The 25,312-nt window shown below is 34.6% G+C and overlaps 2 long non-coding RNA genes across 3 annotated transcripts in view; both read left to right on the top strand.

Moving 5' to 3' along the window:
• LOC135837073 (uncharacterized) overlaps window positions 1–25,312 on the top strand; it is a 245,445-nt gene that overhangs the window by 177,429 nt on the left and 42,704 nt on the right. For both annotated transcript variants that reach the window (XR_010557136.1, XR_010557135.1), the window contains one exon: window positions 20,511–20,553. This is a non-coding gene — a long non-coding RNA (uncharacterized LOC135837073). The remainder of the gene's footprint in view (window positions 1–20,510; window positions 20,554–25,312) is intronic.
• Window positions 4,895–6,914, top strand: LOC135837034 (uncharacterized). The gene is made up of 2 exons (XR_010557126.1): window positions 4,895–6,120; window positions 6,207–6,914. It is a non-coding gene; the product is annotated as an uncharacterized LOC135837034 (long non-coding RNA).

Raw genomic sequence — 25,312 nt, forward strand, 5'->3', positions numbered from 1 at the left:
AAGTCTCTGGAGGCTCCAAATCGACTTGAAACCTCCCCGCAGTTCACTTTGTAGCGTATTGAAATTAGTTTGCAGAATGAATTTCGGCTTTCTAACTCCATTTGATGAGATTTTGTGGGAATTTCGAATTTCAAAAATCTGCTGGAGGCTCCAGAACTGCTCAAAACGTATTGAAACGGGTTTCAATCGATTTGGCGTGTCGAAAATAAGGTATATTCCAAATTTCAGTTTTCTTGGTCAATTTGGTAAAATTTTGATTTTTTTCCCTCATTTTGTCATGATTTTTAAAAATTCATCAAAAATCGAAAAAGGTACTTTAGCACTTTAAAAAATAGGTTCTGAAAATTTTAAAATCGAGATCATAAATATTTGCTCCCTTTTGCAAAAACTTGAAAAATAATTTTATAAATACCTATTACCTATCATAATATGTATTTTTGCTAACACACATTAATAAAAAAAAATTGAAATCAAAGTAGCAGATTCTAATTTATTTTGAGCCTTTCGGAGCAATTTGGAATTCTTGAAGAATGTTGAATAATTTCTAGAGGCTCGGAATGGTCTAAAATTGATCGTTTTCGTGCCTATAATAGCATTCGTTGCAGAGACTGCTACAGATGAGAGGATTTGCAAATAAATGAGCTGTTTGTGGTAGGTCAAAATCAGCGCCTTTGAAAAACCATCAACAAACCTGAGGCTACGTCATGAGAATTTTTAAATTTTTTGGTGAAATTTGTGAGCTTATATAGGAATGAGGAGCTTGTACTAGGCACAAATAAAATTTCATCAATTTTTTTTCTGTTAACGATTTTAAATTTTCCAACCCTACAAGAGACTCTTTCATTAAATCAGAGTAGGTTCCTAACCTGACCCTAATACTCGTAAAACGTATTAAAAGGCAGATCTTCTTTTTTTGGGGGTGGGGGTATTTTCAAGCGATAAAAATGTGAAAAATACTTCAACAAAAAGTCATGATTTGTTGTTTGGAAGTTTTTTTTTAGACACCCTGTCTTTGAAAATTTTGAGTAAATCCCAAATTCATTTTTTACAATCTTCAATTTTTCACTTTATGCTCGGTTACTTTAAATTTTTGATTTGAATTGGTTCTCGAACGAATCAAAATTGTTGTTGAAAATTGTTATTCCAAGGTAACTCTTTCTTAGTAGGCCCTTTATCATCATAAATACCTGGACCATTTTTTTCTGGAACGTTTGGATATTATTGTCTCGACTAGTTACGAGTATCTTGGAATTAATTTTGGGAAGTGGTTACCTGCTCCAAAATACAAAATAACAATTTTTTCAAAGAGACAATTAGAGACACTCCATATACCAACAGATCATCTTTCTTTTTCAAACTGATATAATGATACGAAAGTTAAAATGCACGAAAAAAAAATAAGGCGAATTATTGCAACAACAAGACTGACACAGAGGGCAAAAAAAAATCACACTTCTAAAGAAAGCACTATCACGTTATGCACGAGTATTGCGAAAACAACCCATCGTCGTTGTCGTCGCATTCGATCTGCTCATCCGTTCCGTCAAATGTGGAGGAGTAAGAAGGTTTCGATGATAAATGAAGCTCAAACGGTAGCCTATGGTTCGCTATGTTCAAAAGCATTCGGTCCGACATATTTATGCAAATATGTTGACTTTTATAGCTAATTTAACTGACGGTATAACCAAGCGTTAATACATATATCAGCGTATTTTGGAGCTGAAAAAGCATTCGTATGCTAATTTGATTAAGTTTTCCGACCTCTGTTTCCCTGACGTACCGTCGACCATTGTTGAAACATTTATCGTTTGTCACACAACCACCGAAAGCGAAACTAACTTAATAAATACCGGCAGTCGTACCATTGTTCTCGCATATTTTTCCTCCCCTCCCCTCTTTGTTCCAGCCAGCATCACTTTTACACTCTGTATCGTTCTTTCTCTCACTCTCTTGTTCAGGCAGCAGTACGAGTATAATGGTTGTAATATGCCAGTATATGGAACCCTCATCTCATCTTGTACCCTGTAATTTTGTTGTTTTCGTGTAAGCATAAGTAAAGTATACGTACTCCTCCCCCATCACCATGTAAATGAGAGTGTGCGTATCTGTTTTGTTTTTGTATTTATACCGCACGAATAACATTAATAAAATAGCCTTTTAAAATGTGGCCCTGGATGGCGTCTCGCATATTCTTTTCAAAGTACCTAATACCGACAATGAGCGTTTACCCCCTCATATCGCGTTATATAACAGATGAAAAATTTCGCCTAATTACCTCGACAACTTCTTAATTATCATATAAAGTATAATGGTCTGTTTTTTTTCTTCTTTACTCGTTCACTTTGGCGGACAAATAATAGAACACTTGAAACCTCGTGGCCTGAAATTGACCATACGTCAGATTTGCATACAAACGAATTCAACATCAGGTGAACGAGTATTAGGTATGCTGGAATGTTTAGAAAATTAGATGTAATTGAGCTTGAAAACCAACTTTTACGTAATCCATTATCATATTAAAAGTGAACCTGTAAATAATCATTACCCAGCGAGGTCACTTATCGCTTATCATTAAATAAACTTCCAACTTTTTGATTCATTTTTCATTTTTTGCTCGGTGAAGACGAATTGGGCAAAATGAGGGAATTTTGTGATTTTGAAAAATGTAAGATTTCTAAATCAAGGAATTTGGTGAAAAGTAATGTGATCGTCGATTCATGAATTTAAATTTATATTTTGATTGGGTTAATGAGAGACTTGAAATGAACGGGGAAAGAACGTTTGAAAGGTTCTAATTTTTTTACAATTTTTAGGGCCCATATTCTCCTTTTAAAGCTGAAAAAATCAACATGTCAGCAAAATGTTTGAAAATGAAGTGCTTACCTGGGTATTGATTTTTCAAATTTTTGAACATTTCAGTCTCCTCTTTACCCTTCAACTCACATGCCCGTCGCGACATATTGGTGAAATATTTCAAAAATGCAAAAATATTCATTTTTTAGGTTCCTGCGTTTGTTTTAAACGGCGGAGAAATTTTTTCAATATATTTCACTCTTAAAATTAAGTTTTTGATGGTATTTTAGCAATAAGTGTGAAACTTGTAATTTTTTTTCTCGAAAATGAAAAAAATGACAGTTTAATTTTTTGATACGTTATTCTACATGAAAAGGACTAAAATTGAGAATTTTTTCAGAATTTTTATTCGACAAGATCATGATTTGTATTTGAATTATACGTTTTTAAATAGATTTTTTCAGGTTTTTGAAGGTGGCAACACTGATTTTGACATCATTCGTCAATTACCCTCTCAAAGTACTACAATTTGAGAAAAAAAATTCAAAATTCTATACCACGTACAACCGGAGCAATTTTCAACTGAAATTTTCCATTTTCGGCCATTTTGGAGAACTTTGAAACCCCACAGCTCCGGCAAAAAAAAATCAAAAAAATGTCCGGTTTGCGTCATTCGTCATCGTTTGATCACCTCTACACATGATCCGATTTTGAAGACCCCTCGTGCAAATATCCGCCGATTTGGCATGGAATGACCCATGTACTAAAATATTAACTTTCAAAATTTTCACCGAAGCTCTGCTATCAGCTGAAATTGTAGAGGATTAAGTTTCTGCCTAAAATTGCAAAAAGGGTCTAATTTTTTGTCAGAATGACCAAAAAGTCTCGTTTCATGCCAGAAATTGTTGAAAATTGTTGCTTTTTCGCAAAAAATGACATAAAATATCACTTTTAAAAATTGGCAAAATCGCACAAAAGTATTGATTTTTGATAAAAATTTCCAAATGGCTCTCACCAGTGCTCAAAATTGTCGTTTTTGCCAAAATTTCTCAAAATCTCGCCTTTTTCTAGAAATTTGTCAAAAATTATAAATTGCAAAATTTAATGCTGAAAAATTTCACTTTCTTGGAAAAAACTCCAAAAAACCTCAATTTTTTCCTAAAATTGCTCTAGAGTCTCAGCTTTTTGTTAAAAATTACTTTTTGCAAAAAAATTATCGCTTTGCCAAAAATTTCTTAAAATTTCGTTTCTCGGAAAATTTTCCAAAAGTTGGCTGAACAAGTTGTGTTGTATCAAAAAGTTGCGAAAACCTTTTTTTTCGCCAGTAAGTGTCAAAAAAATTGCTTTTTGCTACAAAAAATTGATAAAAATTCCTTGTCAAAAAGTCACGTTTTTGCCAAAAATTCATAAAAATTGTTGCTTTTTTGCGAAAAGTTTCCAAAAAGTTTTCTTTTTTCCCCAAAAATTTACCAAAAGGCTTGCTTTTTTATCAACAATTGCCAAAAGTTTGACAAAAATTCTCATTTTTTCACCAAGAACTAGGAATAAATCTCAGTGTTTTGCTAAAAATTGCTGAAAAGTTTCACTGTTTTTCAAAAAATGCCTGATTTCTACCAAAAATACAAAAAGAATTGATTTTTGACAAAAATGTCATAAGTCTCATTTTTGCCAAAAATTTTGCGTTTTACATCACATTTTTAAAAAACTGTTCAAGTCTCGCTTTTTTGCCAAAAATTGTTCAATAACGTACCTACGTAGCCTTTTTTCTGACATTTTAGTCCTTTTTTTTGGTCATAGATTACAGAGTAGATTATATTTTTCGCTATTTGAAATAAGAGTGTTATTGGTTTTAAAAATTTATCAAGTCGTACCCTTGAACGAATTTGAAAAAATTTAATTTCTGGCTAGTCGAATCCTCACGGACGCGCGTATCGGTCAAAAATGATTATTGAATTCTTCTTCACCGTTTCGATAAAGTACATATGAATAAGTATGTTATCTGCAGAACAGATAATGGTAGAATAAGATAAAAAGTTCGAATGATTTCTCTATTTAGACGAATTAATTCGTTAATACTTAGGTATGCGTGATATTAGTTTTAGAAGCGAAACTTTGTGGTTCAAACATTATTTTCATTACTCTTTCTTTCATTTTTTATAAAGTATCGTTCGAACTCGTTTCAATGGCTGTAAAAGTAGCGTTATTTATAACAATTTTTTTGTTACTAAGTTACGACGTATTACTTGATGATGGAACCCCCGACTGGATGAAACAGATGATAGTCAATTTTGAAAAAGCTGAAAATTTCAGCCGAATAGCTGAAAATTATAAATGCACAATAGAGTACTTGAGATGTCAACCATTATTTCTCGGAGTCATCGTTCATTATGAAGAGAATGTAATTAAAGCCAGTACTGTTGACCTCAAAAATAAATTTCCAGACATGGACGAAGAATTCATAAAATGGCATGAAGAATTCAAGAAGGGATATGGACGTTATGCAGCTCGTGTTTTAGAATGGAATGGGTTATGGTTTGATGTAAATGCAGATGATATCGTTTTTCTGTCCGAAAATAGAATTAATGATACAAAATCATTGGACTGCTGGAATAATAGACGGTTGGTGTTATGGATTTCGTTCCTTGATGGGATTAAGAAAACGGTACGCAGCATGAAATACAATACAAAAACTAATAAGTATGAGCTGGTACCTCCAAAACATATTCTTCTAAAAGTTTGGTGGGACATATTGGATAAATTTGAAAAAATCCATTTTGATCCAATTAATTTCGCAAGACTAATTAGTCATGAAGTGGAAGTAGTAAATTTTCAAGCTTATGACCCTGTTTATTTTTCGCCCAAAGAGTTGGAAGAACACTTAGATGAGTTTAAAAATTGTGTATCGTCAGCACTGATTCGGTATCATAACATTCCTTCTGCATCATCAACAAGAAGTATTTGGGATGTACTTTCGTTGTCAACAATGACAAACGCACGGACTCCCCTTCACCCCTCTGAGGGAACGAGAAGGCTAGGATGGAAAGAGCGACATTTCTAGGGCGTGACACCATAATCTGAAGTAAAGATTATGTTGCTGACTGAAAATTAAGTTACCTATAGTAATGAAGTTTCTTATTAAGCAATTCATGTGTGATTTTTTTCATGACGGATTACCTGATGATGGAACCCCCGACTGGGTGAAACAGATCATCGTTCATTATGAAGAGAATGTAATTAAAGCCAGTACTGCTACCATCAAGAAAATTTTTCCAGACATGGACGAAAAATTCTTAACCTGGCATGAAGAATTCAAGACCATAATCTGAAGTAAAGATTATGTTGCTGACTGAAAATTAAGTTACCTATAGTAATGAAGTTTCTTATTAGGCAATTCATGTGTGATTTTTTTCAAGACGGATTACCTGATGATGGAACCCCCGACTGGGTGAAACAGATCATCGTTCATTATGAAGAGAATGTAATTAAAGCCAGTACTGCTACCATCAAGAAAATTTTTCCAGACATGGACGAAAAATTCTTAACCTGGCATGAAGAATTCAAGAAGGGATACGGACGTTATGCAGCTCGTGTCTTAGAATTTCTTGGGAAATGGTTTGATGTAAATGCAGATGATATCGTTAATCTTCCCCAAAAAATAGAATCAATGATACAGAATCATTTGACTGCTGGAATAATAGACGGTTGGGTTGGTGTTATGGATTTCGTTCCTTCATGAGATTAGGAAAATGATACCTAAAGTATTCAATTTAAAAACTTATAGCTATGAGGCAATACCCCCTAAACATGTTCTTCTGAAAGTTTGGTGGAACATATTGGATAAATTTGGAAGCAAGCTTATGACCACGTTTATTTTTCAACGAAAGAGTTGGAAGAACAATTGGATGAGTTTAAACCTCTGCACCATCAACGACAAGTATTTGGGATGTACTTTCGTTGTCAACAAGGACGAACGCACGGACCCCACCTCACTCCTTTGAGCGAACTAGTAGGCCAGGAAGGAAAGAGCAACATTTTAGGGCGTGACACCATAATCTGAAGTTAGGATTAAATTGCTGACTGAAAACTAACTTATTATCTATAGTAAAGAAATTTCTTATCAATTCATGTTACTGATTCATTTTTTCATGACGGATTACCTATACTATATACCTACACATTTTTGTGCGTCAAATAACGCTACAGGGTTGCACAGAGCCGTCAAGAGGGGGGCAAGTGGGGCACTTTTTACAGACGCATATTCAAAATAATAATTAGTACGTGCGTTTTTGCTAAAAATGTTCAATTTTTGACCCAAAATAATTCATTTAAAACTCATTACCTAGAAAATGGCTGAGCCGATTTCGATGGAACTTGTAATCTCACTAGACCTGCGCAATTCCTGCAAAGTACTCAGTAATACAACCCTCAATTTTTGGCGAATCATTCATAAACGAATTGATCAATTTTCTGAAAGAACCATTCGCCAACGAACTGATAAATTCTTTAATTTATGAATCAATTTATACTAATCAATTCGTTCGTGAATGATTCACCAAAAATTGAGTAATAAATTAATCGATTCGTTCGCGAATGATTCATCAAAAATCGAGTAAATGAATCGATTCGTTCGCGAACGAGTCCTCTAAACGAATCAATTCGTTTGCAAATGATTCACCTAGAATGATTCAAATTGTTTGTGAATGATTCACCATAAATTAAGTAGGTAAATGAATCAATTCGTTCGCGAACAAGCTACTAATACGGATCAATTCGTTCGCAGATGATTCATCAGAATCCATTCGTTCGCGAATGTAAATAAATTGATTCGTTCGCGAATGATTCACTATAAATGATTCAATTCGTTCGCGAATGATTAATCGAAAATCGAGTAAATGAATCGATTCGTTCGCGAACGAGTCACTTGTACAAATCAATTCGTTCGCGAATGATTCACCAAGAATTATTCAATTCGTTCGTGAAGGATTCACCATAAATTGAGTAAATGAATCGATTCGTTCACGAACGAGTTACTTGTACAAATCCATTCATTCGCGAACGATTCAACCAAAAATTATTCAATTCGTTCGCGAATGATTCACCAAAATTAAGTAGATGAATCGATTCGTTCGCGAATGATTCACCAAAAATTATTCAATTCGTTCGCGAATGATTCGCCATAAATTGAGTAAATGAATCGATTCGTTCGCCAACGAGTCCCCTGTTCGAATCAATTCGTTCGCAATTAATTCATCTAAAATTAAGGTAATAAATCGATTCGTTCGCGAATGATTCACGAAAAATTATTCAATTTGTTTGCGAACGAGGCACTTATACGAATCAATTCGTTTGCGAATGATTCACCAAGAATAATTCAATTCGTTCGTGAATGATTCGCCACAAATTGAGTAAATGAATCGATTCGTTCGCGAACGAGCCACTTATACGAATCAATTCGTTTGCGAATGATTCACCAAGAATAATTCAATTCGTTCGTGAATGATTTACCACAAATTGAGTAAATGAATCGATTTGTTCGCGAACGAGCCACTTATACGAATCAATTTGTTCGCGAATGATTCATCTAAACTTGAGGTAATGAATCGATTCGTTCGCGAATGATTCACGAAAAATTATTCAATTCGTTTGCAAACAAGTCACTTATACGAATCAATTCGTTTGCGAACGAGTCACTTATACGAATCAATTCGTTTGCGAATGATTCACCAAGAATAATTCAATTCGTTCGTGAATGATTTACCACAAATTGAGTAAATGAATCGATTCGTTCGCGAGCGAGCCACTTATACGAATCAATTTGTTTGCGAATGATTCACCAAGAATAATTCAATTCGTTCGTGAATGATTTACCGCAAATTGAGTAAATGAATCGATTCGTTCGCGAACGAGCCACTTATACGAATCAATTTGTTCGCGAATGATTCACCAAAAAAATTCAAGAAAATTCAATTCGTTCGCGAATGATTCGCCAGGAAATCAATCAATTTTTTTAATCGCCAATCGGTTATGAATGATTCGATTCAATTCGATTCACTTCGTTTGAAAACAGATTTATTCCTATACAATAGTTTCAGAAAAACCGAATCAATTGTAAATTAATTGATCCGTTTGCGAATGATTCACCAAGAAATCAATCAATTTATTTAATCATCGATTGTTCGTAAATGATTCGATTCGATTGTAAACACTAAACAGATCAATTGCTGTACAAATGTTTAAAAAAAAGTGAATCAAATCGTCCATAAAAGATTTTTATTTGAGGAAAAGTCGGTCCTCTCACGCTAAATGTGTATGTGTTTTTTTTTCTTTTTTGGAATTAATTGAGTATATGAACTACGTGTCCAGTGATACCTCAAAAGTTTGGAATTGATACCAATTTTTTAAACTATACCCTCTGAATATTCGCTTCCTCGTGACACCTTAATTTCGAAGACACTCGGACATGGACACCCTGTACAAGTATCGTGAGGGTTTAGAATAGGCTGCGCTTTGAGGAAGTTGGGTGCTTTCTAAAGTAACGTTTTCGAATGAGCGTTTTGAACCGTGAATGCGTTTCGGTTTCGCGTCACGTCGCCTTGAAATGATTAGATGATTTGGACTGGTGAGTTTAACGGGTCGTACGCGGTGAGAGTGCATACTGTATTTAATATACGAATTTGCGGTTATTATCGCGTTGTTTTCGCCAGACATCGCAGACACAGACGGTCTTTCGAACGAATTGCAAAATCGTTATGTAAGCTGAGACGCACACGTAGCTGTACTTGTAGGTGTAGGTAGGTATGGACTGTGCACTGAAAAGCTTGCGGTTCCAGGAATAATTTCAACTAATTGAAGTACAGGCTGGTATAGGAATGCAAAATTTTGTGCAAGAGAAAATTATGAAGTATAGTGCGTGCTTACGTGCGTTTGTTTGTTCTAGGAAAGAAGTATGTTTAGAAAATTACTCAATGTGGGAAATTATTTACTAAATTGGGTTCGTTTGTTATGTTAAAGAAATGCAATGACCTGTTGGCTGGTTTTTGTTTAAAATGATGTCGAGTTTAATGAGATTTCCGAATTGATGTTGTTTGTTTTGTTTACGTAGGTATTTGAAGATTTATGCTACATTGAGAGTAGAATTCGTTAGTTTTTTCTTCCTTCTGATTACCTAATTTGGTTCAAATCAATTCTGAAATTTTTAAGTCAAGTCGAAATGATCAGCAATGCGAATTCCGCCCTCTCTTCACCCCACATACTCGAGCAAGCAATGTAAACCAAATCAAAACAAATCGTTGACCTTTTTTTTAGCACCTCTTTCGCAACCCTCATCATTTAAGAGGAGCTCATTTACACCAATTTAAAATATCGTATCTCACATAATCCTTCATCCCTTCGCTATCGTCGCATTAAAAAGACGAAATAAAATGAAAAGAAAAAAAAAAAAGAAAAACCCAAAAACAGAAGCGACGTGAGAGCAGGAAAACGCAAACCAACAACATAATCGTCTCTCTAATACGATATTCATTACAAACATACGTGTACACAAAGGTCTCGGCACGTTGTTGTTTACCTTCCTTTTTTTTTTCACTCGACGACGAAGCGATGCAAAGGCAGCAACGACGACGATGATGTTCCCCGTATATATTCAAAGTCGAGCATGCGTGCCCCTGAAAAACATACTACTACGATAATCGCGTAATGACTTTTCGAAGGGGTGGTATAGTACTCGTATAGTCGGTATTCGCGAGCAGACGCGATACCGAAGGCGAAAACAGGGGTGCGAGAAACGGAAAGAGAAACAACCAGAGAGAGCAGGGGTAGGTAATAGTAAATAAGTATAACGAGGGAATAATGAAAGTCGATACACCCCTATCCGCTGTGCGCCGCAGCCTGCGTAACATTACAGCATAGCGTATCGTATACGAGTACCTCGTATAAGAGTATAATATCGTAACGCCTTAAATAAAATCTCGTCGACTAAACGGCATAATCGTCGTATCGCAAATTAAGAGAATATTTCTTAAAGTCATTCTACGATGATTTATAACCATTATTCCCAACCTACCCTCCTTCCTGGAGTCGTGGAGTGGCTGTCGCGTACCAAGTAGGTACGTAACGTACACACGCGATGACGACGGAAACTTACTGATCTTAGTGGAAATTTAATTATTTTCCGATTATCGCCAGACCATGGTGGTATTTTTCGCTCTGTCAGCTTCCACGTGCCCCTAAAACTAATACCTTGAGTTTTTTTGTTTGAGAAGTCGCGAGAATCAGAGGAGGAAATCTTTATTTTCAAATTCGAATGTTTGCTATTTTAATCGTCGAAGGTGTTTTCTTTTAAAAAGGGGAATTAATTGCAGTTTTATTAGTTTCATTTTTTATTCGAGGGATGATTGAGTGGTGAATTGAGCCCTCTCTCCTTTTCCTCAATTTTGAATTTGAAAATTTTTCATAAAATTTCGAAGTTATTTATTCTTATTTATTTTTTCACTCTCTGGCAAAAGATAAAAGCTCTGAGATCGTTTTTTGCCTCATCAACTGAAAATTTAGAGAGCTGCATTTGAAAATCTAAAATTATTACTGCAAATTCCAAGAGAAGTTCTTATTTTGAAAGTTCTTCTTTTGAATTCCTATCCCCTGAGTTGGTGAATTTAACGAGAAAATAGTCACTTATTTTTTAGTTTCTACGAGCACGGAAAAGCTGCTCGGGAGCTCCCTCCCATTAAAAGAAATGAAAAGAATACAAATCCATCTAAAAATGTTTACTTTTGTGGCAGCATTTTTTATAATAGGTACTTTCCTTTTTGAGAAAATTTTTTATTGGTCCCCTTAGTAATGTTGGTGCCTTGTATGCAGCTCACCCCCTCAAATAAAAAATTGAGGTCTGTGAAATTTTTTATTTCTGTTCAGAATTCTTCTGAATGACTCCCTTTTCAAAAAAAAACTCTCCTCGTTATTCCCAAAACAATAATTATTTTTAATTTTTTCCGACTTTGAGGGGCTCAGTACCTACAAGAGGATCGAAATTGTTTGTTGGTGGACTGTAAAACGATTTCAACTTTGAAATGGTAAATTTGCAACAAAAAAAATCGATATTGATTGATTTCATTTTTGTTGATTTTTTTCCAAGTGTAAAGAGTGGTTTTTTCTTGAAAAAATGGGAGTATAGGTACATAGAAGAATTCTGAAGAAGAAGTGAAAAATGTTGTATGAATTTGATTTTTTCAGTTTTTTCCTCGGGGTGGAGGGGTGAGGGGAGTGGTTTCAGGACAAACTTAATTTCAAGTTGGAAGGCCAAAATTTTCAGGGAACCTTTTTTTTATGAAAACAATCAACGTTGTAGAATAACCGGGAGGGGGGCTGTAATTTATTTCAATACAGGGTGTCTAACTGTACTGTATAGGGTATATATCCTGTCAATTTTGATTTTATCCTGCTTTTTGCCTACATGTCCTGCTAGTCCTGCAGTTGTCCTGGTTTTTTCACTCAGAATTTGAATTTTCAATTTGTTTCCCTTTTGTTTGTCTACGGCACTGATAAAAAAATTTGTTTACAAATAGTCTTTAGTCGATGGAAAAATACATATGTACAAAAATTCAAAAAAATATTCATTTGCTCTCATTCTTCTGTTGTAAGTACCTATCTATTTTTAAAGAACCAGCTAGAATGCATCACTGAAGTCGAGAAAAATCGGAATTTTTACCAGAAGTCGACAAAAATATACGAAAAAGTGCAACATTGTAGCATTGTGATTAAGATAACGAAAAAAGGTGCGAAACTTCATTTGAAAACATCCAAAAATACGTACATAATTTCGGCGTAGAAACACTTCTTATGTGTTGAAAATAATTTTTTTCTCCTCTCAAATTGTAAATTTTGAAAAGTTTTCGCCCTCGCTTCGCGCGAGTGAAATTTGAAACTTTTCAAAGAATTTGTGGGTCTTCTCATTTTGAATTTAATTTTGAAAGTTCAAAACTTCAATAATACTGATCTAAAGCACCAAAAAAACAAAAAAAAATTTTCGAATTTTTCAATTTTGATATCAGTATTTACCAAGCCTAAATAAGAGTGATTGCTTTTTTTTCTCTCTCATTGAATTAAACTACCTACTGAAGATGAAGTTTTGGATTTTTTTTTTCATGAGAGTAATACTTCAATTCATACGTAGTCTGTTAAAAAGTGTAAACTTTATCAGAAAATCCGATTTTTTCACATGAAAATAATTTGGAGGGGCTACAAAAAAAAATTTTGTAAGAAAGGTCGCTGTTTTTACATTTGAAATTTTGGTAAATATGTACCTACTCTGAAGTAGAAGTATGACCAAAGTGCTTCTTTTTATATTCTAAATTAAAAATTCTCTTGATTAGCATTTTTTTTTTCAAGAACAATTGCGCTAAAAAGTACCTATAATGATAATTTTATTTAAAACGCTCAAAATAAGTTGAACACTTTTAAAAACGGAACAATTGAGGTGGTGAAAATATTGTAAACGCTCCTCCCCTCCCCCTTACAAAAAAAAATATTAAAATATCCCATGACACTGGAAACGCATAGAATTCATGTCTCCTCTTCTCACAAAAAAAATTGCAGAATGCCTCGCCAATGAAAAATTGAAATGTTTAAGGTATTCTAGACACCTTCCTCCCTTCGAAAAAATCTTAGAATGTTCAAAGACATTGAAAAAAGCAAAAAATCAACATGTAAAATAATATTGATCCACCCCCCTCCTCCTCAGCGTAAAAAAGTCGTATGGTTTTTGGAAAACGTCCTGCCAAAAGTCTTGCTAAAATTTGCTTTTTGATTTTGAAATTTTGTTAGACACCTTGTAGTATTTGAACTTTTTTTTTTTTTTACAAATTTTTAAAAATGCGACGATGTAGGTAAATGTTTTTTAACATGAGACTTGGGCTGTAAAATATGTTTGATACAAGTACAATGATTTCTCCTCGTGTTTTTTCCCTTTCTGAAATTTCTTCATGTTACTTGGATAATTATTATTTAATGTCTTGAAAGTTTTATTACGCCACTTCAGGCTGTGTTCAACTGATTAACTTGAAGCTTGGTATAGAGTTGAAGATTCTTGAGGGCAGCGACCTTGAACTATTTCAAATTTTTGAGGCTTCAAAAATGACTTTGAAATCCATTTTCATTTGTTCAAATAATTTTGCAAAGGACTAAAACCGAGGAAAAACTTGAAAACAACAACAACAACATACATTCAGAAAAATTGCTTTGACTTGAATCATCTCCGTTATTTTCATGACTTCAAGGTAGAAATATCAACCCTTCATGTTTTTCTCCTTGATTAAAAAGTGTAACTCGTTTGTAATCTTTTTTTCGCCTCTTACCCTAAACATCTCCACTTTGTAAAAGACAACTAAAAAGCTCTTGACCAATCTATCGAATATTATTTAAATTTGTATATCGAATCTTCGGCGACTGAGAGAAAAAAATAATACAAAATTCAGTACCTACGATAACGATTCGACAATAACGCGATACGAGAAACGGTCAAACATGTAATCAAGCCCGGAAACGCATCACAAGCACGTTTCCTGAATTTGTATTCATCATCAACGTGTTCCTTTCATGTACAACAAATAATTCAGGACGAAAAAAAACACCACTTCGTAAAATATTCGCTTTTCCGTTTACGTGATGTAATATTTTTTTTGCGAGGACAATGCTTTTAAAAAAAATCCGTCGCATTGGCCGGATAGACGTAAAATCAAAATATATGTACGCGAAGAGCGGTGAAGAAGGGGGCTCAAAGGGTAAAAAACATAGTCCTTTGCACGACGCGGTTCGCTTTGGAAATCGGTATCCGTAAATCTTACACCTACGTTGAAGCATAGCGAGCTCGTCATCGTGCTATGTGAAAAGCACAAGCCCCTGCTCCTGCTCGGTGGTTGAAAATATGCAGCCCGGAAACAACGTGGCGCAATTTACCTGCAGGACTCGGGGACACGATGGAAAGTGTCCGGACACTGTTTCAATAGCCGGATAGGTAAAGGTACAGGGTATCTACCTTGCAAAAAGTCCATTTGTTCGAATTTTTTACACGAAACGCGATATAAATTGAAACGGATCGGAAAGGCATTGTGCGATATGGAGGTGGTTGTTTTTACATCTACTATATTTCTGCTGCATCAGAAATATACGTGAAAACATTGTGTACGTAGAAGCATTGCTGCTGTTAGTGCTGATGATGAAGAGAGGGTATATCGAATATCATCGAGCGGATTATTATACGACTAACCGGAACGCACGGAGTCGGACGCGTACCGATGTTGCAAAACCGGGGGTACACGATGGTGTGCTGCGGTGGTCGTCGGAAATGATCATGTATTATTTATAGGCATCTTCCGCGAACGAGATTCCGCCTTTTGTTCGAAATTACGGCGTTAATTCGATACAATGCGGTCGCTATATTTGGCCGAGTTGAATATAAATCATATTGCCGCGTCGCGGCGCAGCTTGGTCCGGCTCAGCTCGGTTGGCTCGAAATCCTAGGCGTATTGCCGAGGTCGATGAAGGAAGACGAAGAAGTCGACGGTGGCGACCAGGCGAGGTGAACATATAGCTGAGCTGGCCGGCTGCTGTGGTTTTGCATTTGGAGTGCAAAGTGATGCCTGTGCCTTACCTTGGTGTCGGTTTTTCCAGATAAGAGTTTATTAAGGTGAATGAACTGGATTGTAAACAATGGATAGTGTTGTAAATACTCTTCGGTGAATGGGGGTAATGTCTCTTCTCCTAATAGCAAAGTTTTAATCATCGATATGTTTTTTGCTTGAAACTAGATAATGAAAAAAATATCATTAATAGGAACTGTACAAGATTTACCCATTTCGAAGCTTTTGAAAGCCTGACAAAATGTCAGAAAGCTATTTTTGAAAGTTTGATGTACTTCGGTAGGTATCTATTCAATTTTAACAACTCATTGATTTTTTATCAAGTTCTCAAGAGTCAGATTTGATATCAGAAAGTTCACTCCAGCAGTGTAATTCGAATTATCAAAAATTTACCATTTTTATAAAATTCAAAAGTCTCGCGCAGTGTCTAGAATTCATCGAAAGTTTATATCGTATGTAAAGTTTCATAAAAATCATCAACAACTGAAACCAGAAACTACCTGCAGTTTACCAAGAGTTATAGGTTATGCACTGAAAATTACTAGTACCTACGAGTAATCTACCAAAAGCAACCAGTAACTCACCAAAAATGATCAGGTAGTGATTTACTGTAAAAACGATTAGTGATTCGACGAAAATCAACCACCAGTAATTTGCCAATAATTTTCCGAAAATTATCAATAATTACCCGAAAATTACTATTACTGAAAAGTACCAGCATCGTACCAAAGGTTATTGTCAATTCTCCATCGCCAGAAATTATCGGTAATATCAAAATTTTCCCGAAATTTACCAAATATTTATTCAATTATCAAGAATTACTGCTCGTTTGCTAAAAATTGCTGGTAATCTACCAAAAATTATTGGTGGGTATTTTACTAAAAATTACAAGTAGTTTACTGAAAATGACCGGTGATTCACCAAAAATGATCAATCTGGTAGAAATTACTGATAATTTGAATTGACCAAAATTTACCAAATAAATTTAATGATGTACCTAGACGGGATTCTTGACATTTTTGCAAAAAGCAGGACTTAAGGTTTCTTGGAAAACATTAATACTTGTCTTACTTTTTTGCAATTTTTTGTCAAAAAGTGGGACTATTTTGCAACTTTTTGGGAACTTAGCTCAACTTTCGGTACTTGGTTGATTTTTTAACAAAAAAATGATACTTTTTTTGCAGCTTTTGTAGAAGCAACGATATCTATTTTTTTATTTTTGGCAATTTCCAACAATTCTAAGCAGAAAAGCGAGATTTTTAAGTAGTTTTTTTTTTGAAAAAAATTAGATTTTTTGGAATTTTTTACAAGAAACTACAATTTTTGGCAATTTTGAAAAAGACAGGATTTACTTATTACTATTTTTTTAGCCAAAAGCGAAACAAACGCCGGACTGAAAAAGCAGTGTAACCAGTTAGGCCTTTTTTTGTCACTTATTTTTGGGGAGGGGGCACGCTAATACTCGAAAGCTGTAAGTCCATAATTTATTGTGATCTCTCCCCACTTCAAACATTATTTCAAAAAAAAAGAAAAGATTTTCGCCATCTGTTGAAAAATCCTCTTTTGTTGCAAAACTATCGAATAAAAATCTTGTTTTTTTTTGCCAAAATTGCTTATAAACAGACTGTTTTTTTTTTAGGGACAAATTTTTTTGTCAAAAATTGTTAATTTATGGGTAAGAAATGTCAATAAGCGTCAATTTTTGGAAAATGGTTGAAAAGTGTCCATTTTTGTCAAAATTGTCGAGAAATTTCCATTTCAGCTAAATTGTCAATGAGGGCTAATTTTTGTCGAAATTTATGCAAAGATTGCTCAAAAAATTCAGTTTTTGCTAAGATTGTCGAAAATTTCTCGTCTTTTGTCAAGATTGTCAAAAAAAGTCATTTTTTTGCGAGTTGACGAAAAGTTATAACGTTTTTTCACTAAAATTCGCAGAAAGTATTTTTTGATCAAATAGTCAAGTGGCCGTAATTTTTGTTGTCAAAATTGCTAAGAAATTTGTGCTCAAAAAGCATGGATTTTTGCCTTGCCTGTCTAAAAAGTCCTCTTTTTGTTTCGAAGTTTGTCAAAGAAGTCCTTATTTTTATAAAATTACCTAAAAGCTTCTTTTTTTTGTCAAATTTCATTTCCCCCTCCCGAATTTTTTTATTTTTTCAGTTGTTATGGACATTTTTCAATATTTTTGAAAATTTGTTTGGGGCAGTGTCTTGCATTGATGAGATTTCCGCCCAAAGTTTTTAGGTTAAAAAATTCAACAATTTTTTCCAAGTTTTAAGAATTCAAGCTTGAGTAGGATTATTAATCTATAAATTTTAAAGGAACTTCCGTGCCAAAAACATATTCATATTGTCAAAATCTATGAAAATTATGCTCAAAAGTCTATGAGAATGAGTCAGAATGGAGAATCAGTAGTCAAAACTGTGTGTTTATTTTGTGTCGCTTTCTGACAATGAGTTCCAAAAAAGTGCAATAAAATCACCTCCTTCCCCTACACTAAAAAAAATGATTTTCTTGTTGGATTAATTGTGATTTGGATTTTCAAAAAATTTTCTTTTTGTTTTTTCCAAGTACCAAGAATAGGAATAGAACATCAACCAAAATTAGCCCTGAAAAGATGATTAATTAAGCTGACAGTGGACGCGTTGAGGTATCGCCGTTGTCTTCCTCTTCTCCTCTTTTTTAGAGTCAGGGTGTCTAAAAAGTACTTTGTAATTTTGAAAATCGATGATCTAAAGTTGTGAAAAAGTAGATACTTGGTCATTTTTGACATCTCTGACAGAAAAATTGTAAAAATTTGGAATAAGTGGGAAAAAAATAATTTACAACTTCCAAAAAAAGTATGTAAATATTTGAGATGGAAAAAAAATGAATGATGGCACTATTCGTAATTTCGTTTTATTGACAAATGACAGACTATAAATGATTCAACCCCTCCCCTCACCCCTCCCTCCCCCAAAAAAATCCAAAATGAGGAGAATGTTTGAAAGTGTTTTTTGAATGATCGAGAAAAAGTGGTGATTTTTGGTTAGAAAATTCCTAAGAACTGAATTGTTTAGTTCAACTTTCCATAGCATTTTTTGAAAATCTGGCTCAAGTCTATTGCTCATATATTTGAATGAGGATTTGAATAATGAAGAGAATGATTTATACGCGAGTTGGGCACTTATATCTAATAGGTCCATTATCGTCATCCTAATGAATGGTAATATTCTCAAGCCTGGCACCCGATTAAAAAAAACAAAACGCCAGATTTGGTTTTGTCAAAGGCTCCTCTCGCCAGCCTTCTTGAATAATCTGAAAAAGATCACATATGCGAGGAGAGCCCCCCCGTCGACCGAGCGTCGTCCTCGTCCTCGTCCTCGTCCTCCTCTTGTTCTGGTGTGAACGGGAGACGAAGAGAGATATCAAACGGCGTAAAGCAGCACCATAAATGTCTACTGAAAAATTAAGATAAGTATTAAAACGGATGGATGTAAAAGTTAGATACGAAATAAACTATTACTCGGGCGAGAACCAACATGGTTTGAGTCATAACGACACATTTGAATAAATAAAACGTTGCTCGAATGCTTTATTCAATTTGTTGAAGTATCGTCTCCGAGATTTGTGCTCCCCCTTTCGCGTTTCGGTCGGTATGCGATGCGCGAGAGATGCTGTTGTGCGTGTACGAGAGTATCTCAATCTGAGTACTTGTGCAGTGTTCTTCCACTCTTCGGTAATATAGTGTGAACCCGTAACAGCCTAATATAGATTTATGATGACACTATCAGTAATTCTACAAACTGACATCAACCCCTCGGTATTTTATACGTGAGTACGTAATAGAAACAGAAGGGGGGATGCGAATCGCGTGTACACTTATGGACGAAGGGTTAAAGAAAGTTGTTTCCGTTGAAAAATTAGTCACAATTTTCAAAATGTATCCTTCCGTTTGTTGTTTGTACGTACGTACGTATTTTTGGAGACGAAGAAGACGAACGGGAAGGGAGGAAGGGAGAAGGGGGATCAGATCGAGGATTTATATGCTGCGGTGTGTGTTTTCGTGGATAGAGAGTTTATATAGCAAACGGGCGAATTGCGCGCTATTTTTCGATAATCGCCTTTCAATTTCAACGAGTTGGAAATTTTTCAGCTTCGCTGTCGCGTAATTATCTACTCGTATACTTGCGGTAGGATTTTGCGATATTTTTAACACCCTTCGCGTCGACTTAGGTAGATACTTTATTCTCGATGTACCCCTTGCGGTGATACCCGCGAATTAGGAAATATTATAAATTGGTGTATATATTTTGAAAAGCAAAATGTATTAGAGGGTAACCTGCTCGTGATATTCGAGAACGTCTGTCGACTCTTTTTTTCCATCGAAATTCGAATCAGTCTAATAGGACGCTAGCTCATCGGTCCTGCGATAAATCTGCTCTTTATCTGCGTACAGTATTTATGGCGAATCGGATTTTTTTTCGCTCGCACGAAGGGCATCAGATACTCGAAAAACGTCCGCCTATGATGTACGACGGACGACCAGTAACGATAATATCGTTTTTTAATTTTTTTTCACGCTTTTTCATTCGTAACATTAACGTTTTTGTGACGGCGTTATTCTTTGGCGTGTCCTCGTTATATATTTTTTTTGTTTTTTGTAACCGATTACTCCCAGTGGTATAGAAAACATGCGTGCTGGCAAGCTGTATTTTGACATCTCGCTATACTAAACTGATAGCCATCTGGAAAAATAAAAAATTGCCATTTTTTTTTCGTTTTGTAGCGAGACATTACTATGTGTATGGGTTTGCTCTGGACTGCATATTTCGTACGTGAATAACGTGAAAAAAAATTAAAATTAGGATATCGGTCGAGAGATGACGCCTGGGAGGGGGAAGGGTTGATGTGACGCATGGCTCAGAATCGTGATTAAAATTCAAACGCTTTTCACTGATTAATTCCGCAGTTTTGTTGGAAAATCGCGTATAGGAGGGTCGAGGCCAAGGGTGTACTTGATTTGAAACATTAATATGGGATATTACATATAGGTAGTTATAATATTATGTATCCGTGTTTCATTTCTGTTTTGTTTTTTTGTTGCAGGAAAATGATGATGGAAGTGGAGTCTGTGAGGAGATCGCATAAGGTGAGTAAAAATGAAAAATGTCATATTTTTATTCGTACATAGCCTGTTGTCCAACAGGTGGAAATTTTTTCAAAAATTGCTAAATTTTGGCGAAAGTGATTGGGGGTGGGGGGGGGGGGGTGTTTATGCTCTCAAGATGCCTTATAGGATCTGAAAATGCCAAAAAATTTCCGATCTCTCCTCCTAAAAATAAATGAAGGTTCAGATTGGGATATTTCTGAGCATTTAACATTTTTTTTGATTCCATGTTCTTGATTCTTATTCATTTTCTCATCAAAACTTTGAGATTTTGAACTCAAATTTTCAGGTTTAGATTAAATGGAGCACCTAAGAGCATTTAGAAACTTTTTAAAAAATTTTCGAAGTTGTTGAAGTATCGAGTGATGGAAAAATTCTTCTGAATTTTGAATTCTCAATTTGGTCACTCTAGAACATCACTTCAGGGGTCAGTAAGAAGGCATGGGAATTATTGGGCTCACGAGAAAGAATGAGTGAAAATATGTCGGAGAGCCCGCTTAAGGATCTATTGCACCCACCCCGGGTCGATCCTCCGGGACAACTTTTTTCTTAAAGGGAGAGCCCTAAGGAACATTTCTAGCCCTTGTACTGAAAAAAAGTGGCCCTACTTACAAAATGGCGGTCATTTTGATTGACAGGTCAGCCGAAATCGCAGATTTTGCGTTCTAACATAAGACTTGCACAAAATTTTTCAAACCATACAAGGGTAGATCGAAAGATAAGGGAAAAATTCATCACCTGTCAAAATTTCAAGTGTGCTAAAGTGCGTTTTTCGATTTTTGGTGACTTTTTGAAAATCAAATTTAGGTCAAAAATGAGGGGAAAAATCAAAATTTTACCAAATTGACCAAGAAAGCTGAAATTTGGGATATACCCTATTTACGACATGCCAAATCGATTGGAAACGGTTTAAAACTGTTTTGAGCAGTTCTGGAGCCTCCAGCAGATTTTTGGAACTCGAAATGTCCACAATATTTCATCCAATGGAGTTGAATAGCCGAAATTTACTCTGCAAACTAATTTCAATACGCGACGAAGTCAACTGCAGGGGGATTTCAAGTCGTTTTGGAGCCTCCAGCGATTTTTTGAAAATTACTGGAGCCTCCAGTAGATTTTTGAAATTTGAAATTCCCGCAACATTTTACCAAATGGAGTTGGCATGCTGAAATTTACTTCGCAAACTAATTTCAATACGATATGAAGATGGTGGTTTCAAATGGTTTTGAAGCTTCCAGCTACTTTTTGGAAATGTCAATTTTCCAAAAAAACGCCATACGACCTTTCAAAAAGTCGCTGGAGGCTCCAACACGACTGAGGAGAATAATAATTGGAGAATTCTAAGGGTTGATTTAAAAGACAACAAGAACAGACATTTTTCCGAATGTTTCATCATTTTTTAAGAGGCAGAGGAAGAGGGAGGGAAACATTTTTTTTCAAATTTTCAATCAACAATAAGTACAAGAATTCTAAAACTCTTCAAAAAAGAGATTAACGAAAACTTTCATATGTATGGTTGAATAAAAAAATAGAGATTCAGGACAATTTTTGAAGGGAGGAAGCCAAAATTTCTTCAGATGTTTTTTCTTTTCTTTTCAACTTTATATTATAACTAGGGCTCGGCATTATATGTGAGTAAAAAGGCCGAAATATGCATTAAATATGCGACCTTTTTTACCCCAAATATGGCCAAAATATGCGTTTTTTGTTAAAATATGTAAAAAATATGTAACTTTAATATAGGTGTCATTTCGTAGCTGTTCGAAAACCGCGTTCAAAATTGTTGTCCAAATTTTACTCCGAGCAGAAACACCAAAGAAAAATGAAAAAAACAACAAAAGTTCAAATTCGTAGAGAAAACATTTTCAATTTTTTCATTTTCTTTATTTTTAATTTTTTTTTCAATACGATTTTTTACAAGATTAAAAACGTTAAATCACCGTTTTTTGAGTAATTTTCTCAAATTGGCAAAATATGTGAAGATATGTGTGAAAAATGTGTGAAAATGCTCAAAATATGTAAAAAAGTGCGTTTTTTCCCAAAATATGTAAAATATGTAAAATGAAGTAGGGCTCAAAATGCAGGGATTTTCCTGAAACGTAAAATGCTTCCATTACTTTTAGAATCCGAGTTCACCTGCAAAATATGCATTTCCATATTATGCCGAGCCCTAATTATAACTGAAGAAAAACTGTTTCGTGAGTCAAAATTTCAAAGGAAGGAGAGAATAAATTTTTACAAGTAGAAAAAGCAATAGTTTCGGAAGAACCTTTTTTCAAATAATTAATTCAATCATCATAAATTTTTGAGAATTATAAAAGGGATTGACATTTTTTCAGACGTAGAATTTTTTGACACAAATGTTTCAATTTTCAAGAAGTGGGAGATACATGAAAATTTCAAAGTTTTTAAGGATGTGTCAAAAGTTGAAATTTTTGTGGTAGAATTTTGGCAAAAAAAAATGTGAGCCAAAAGTAAGATAACGAGACACTCAAGTCAAAAACATAATAAGTTGGATCTTCGAACATTCTGTGATTCCATTTCTACTCAAATTTTGTGTTTTAAAAAAAAATTCCCTTCAGGTTTTCAATTTCCGAAATTTTTCCTTGATTTTTCGTCAGGTACATAGATGGGTATGTAAAAAAATAGCTTTCTGCAGTAAATTTGACCTCGTTGATTTTTTTGGAGAGGGGGCTTGAAATTTTGAACAGATTGATCTCAGAAATGGATTTGGAGATGTCAAATCACATGGTACCGTCCTTCTGAAGTTTTCGAACAAATGGATCCTAGAATAAAGTTCATAGGCAGCCAAACCACGTAACAATGGACACTCATCATGAAAAATTTGAAAATTTTGAGTCACTTTTGAGTTTGATTTGGGGTCAAAGTGTCTAAAATAATGAAAACTCCCAGACATCAACGTTCAGAATTCACACCTTAAATTTTTAAGGACCACTGTTGAGAGTGTAAAGAAAAGTCGAGTTGAAAATTTTGTGAAAAGGGAGTGGAAAAATAGTGATTTTTCTAAAGAAAAATTTCGTATCCATAAAGAACTTATGTATCAGATCAAAGTTGTTGTAGGGAAAGTACAAAGAGGAAGGGAGGGTTCTTAAAGATCAAGGGATAAATAATGAATTTTCTATCATTGAACTTTCAGTTGAATCAGTTCAATTCGTGTACATATTGTCTATAAATAAAAATGGATGATCTTCAATTTTGTACTGCAATAATGCTGTGGGTGTATTTTGGCTCTCGATCAAGGCCCCGTGATTTTAATGCACACATGTCGAATTTCATTTAGAATATTATCATAGAAATTCTCAAGGTCAATAAATTAATTGCTAATTAGCTTGCAGAATCTCATATCAGTTATACGAACTACGAACAAATGTGAAAGTAACTTCTTCACTTTTGAAAATTTTTTATTGGTAACAAAAACAAATAAATTTCTAAGAAACTAAACATAGAATTTGAAAAAAAAAATAGTCATAAATTATGCAATTAGTACATATAAATAATGAAGCATTGACCGAACAACACGCACGTACTGGTGATAAGCTGCACGGATGTATCTGATCGAAAATGAGTTTTTTTTTGAAACTGAAAAAATTCTATGAAAATAAAAGAAAACTGCAACTGGTTAATTTTACGACTACCTATTTGAAAACGTGATTTTTCTGTTATGTCATGAAAAGTAGTTATATCGACGCTAAACAATCAACCAAGCTGTAATACGAGTAACATTACTGAAGAGGTGGGTAATCGGTGTTCTTATTTAGCAAAGTAGCTGTCGATGCATTTAACTAGGTACCTTAATAACTTCTTCAGTTCAGTGTCCGTGTCGAGTTGATTCAAATTGTCAATGATTTACCTATTATAATGTGTGTAGAAAATATTCTGCCGAGGTTCCCGAAAAGGTATCTCATTGTGATGATGGTGTTTATTGGGTATGCGATATTTTTTGGATTACATGCCAATTTGGGGATGGCTGTGGTGGCGATGACGTCTTCTAAAAATATTACAACTGAAAATGGGACTATTTTTGTAGTGAGTATCTTTCGTATCAATTTTAATGATTTATTTGTGATCTGTCACGAGAAAACCAACCTAGTGTCCAAAACGTAAATTTTACAGGAAGGGCATTTGAAGTTTTGAGTCTATGTATCAGGCGATCTAAAATTTGGAGGTCCGTGAAACTTGCACCACTTTTGGCCCCCATGAGTGCCAACATAACCCGATATTTTTTTTTTCAGAATCATCACATTCAAGGTTGTCAAGTCCAATAATCGAAATTTCCCAAAATCGATTTTTTCGATTTTTTTGAATTTTTTGCCAAAAATGTTGCAAAAACTACGCGAGTATGAATTATTAATGAAGAATAAGTTATTATTATTAAATTTATCACGTTTCTCAACAAATTTGTTCAAGGTGAAAAGAGTTGATTTTTCCAGAGTGAACCTCATTGAAATTTCAAAAAAACGGCCTAAATCCGACAAATGTGAGCCGATATCCACAAAAATTTGTATGTTGACTCCCCAGGACATACATTTCGAGAAAATCAAAAAAAAAAATTTTTTTCATTTTTTTTTGTAGTTGCTCAATTTTTTTGACCTTTAATTTAGGGTCAAAAGAATCGTTCGCGAACGTTTTTAGCACCGCAGGCAGATTCAGCACCCTGAGTACTACCAATATCCACCATAAAAAAATATCGATTTTTTGGATACTAAGTTGGTTTTCTCGTGAC

The sequence above is a fragment of the Planococcus citri genome, chromosome 2 (assembly GCF_950023065.1).
Source record: "Planococcus citri chromosome 2, ihPlaCitr1.1, whole genome shotgun sequence".
NCBI classification, from domain to species: Eukaryota; Metazoa; Arthropoda; class Insecta; order Hemiptera; family Pseudococcidae; genus Planococcus; species Planococcus citri.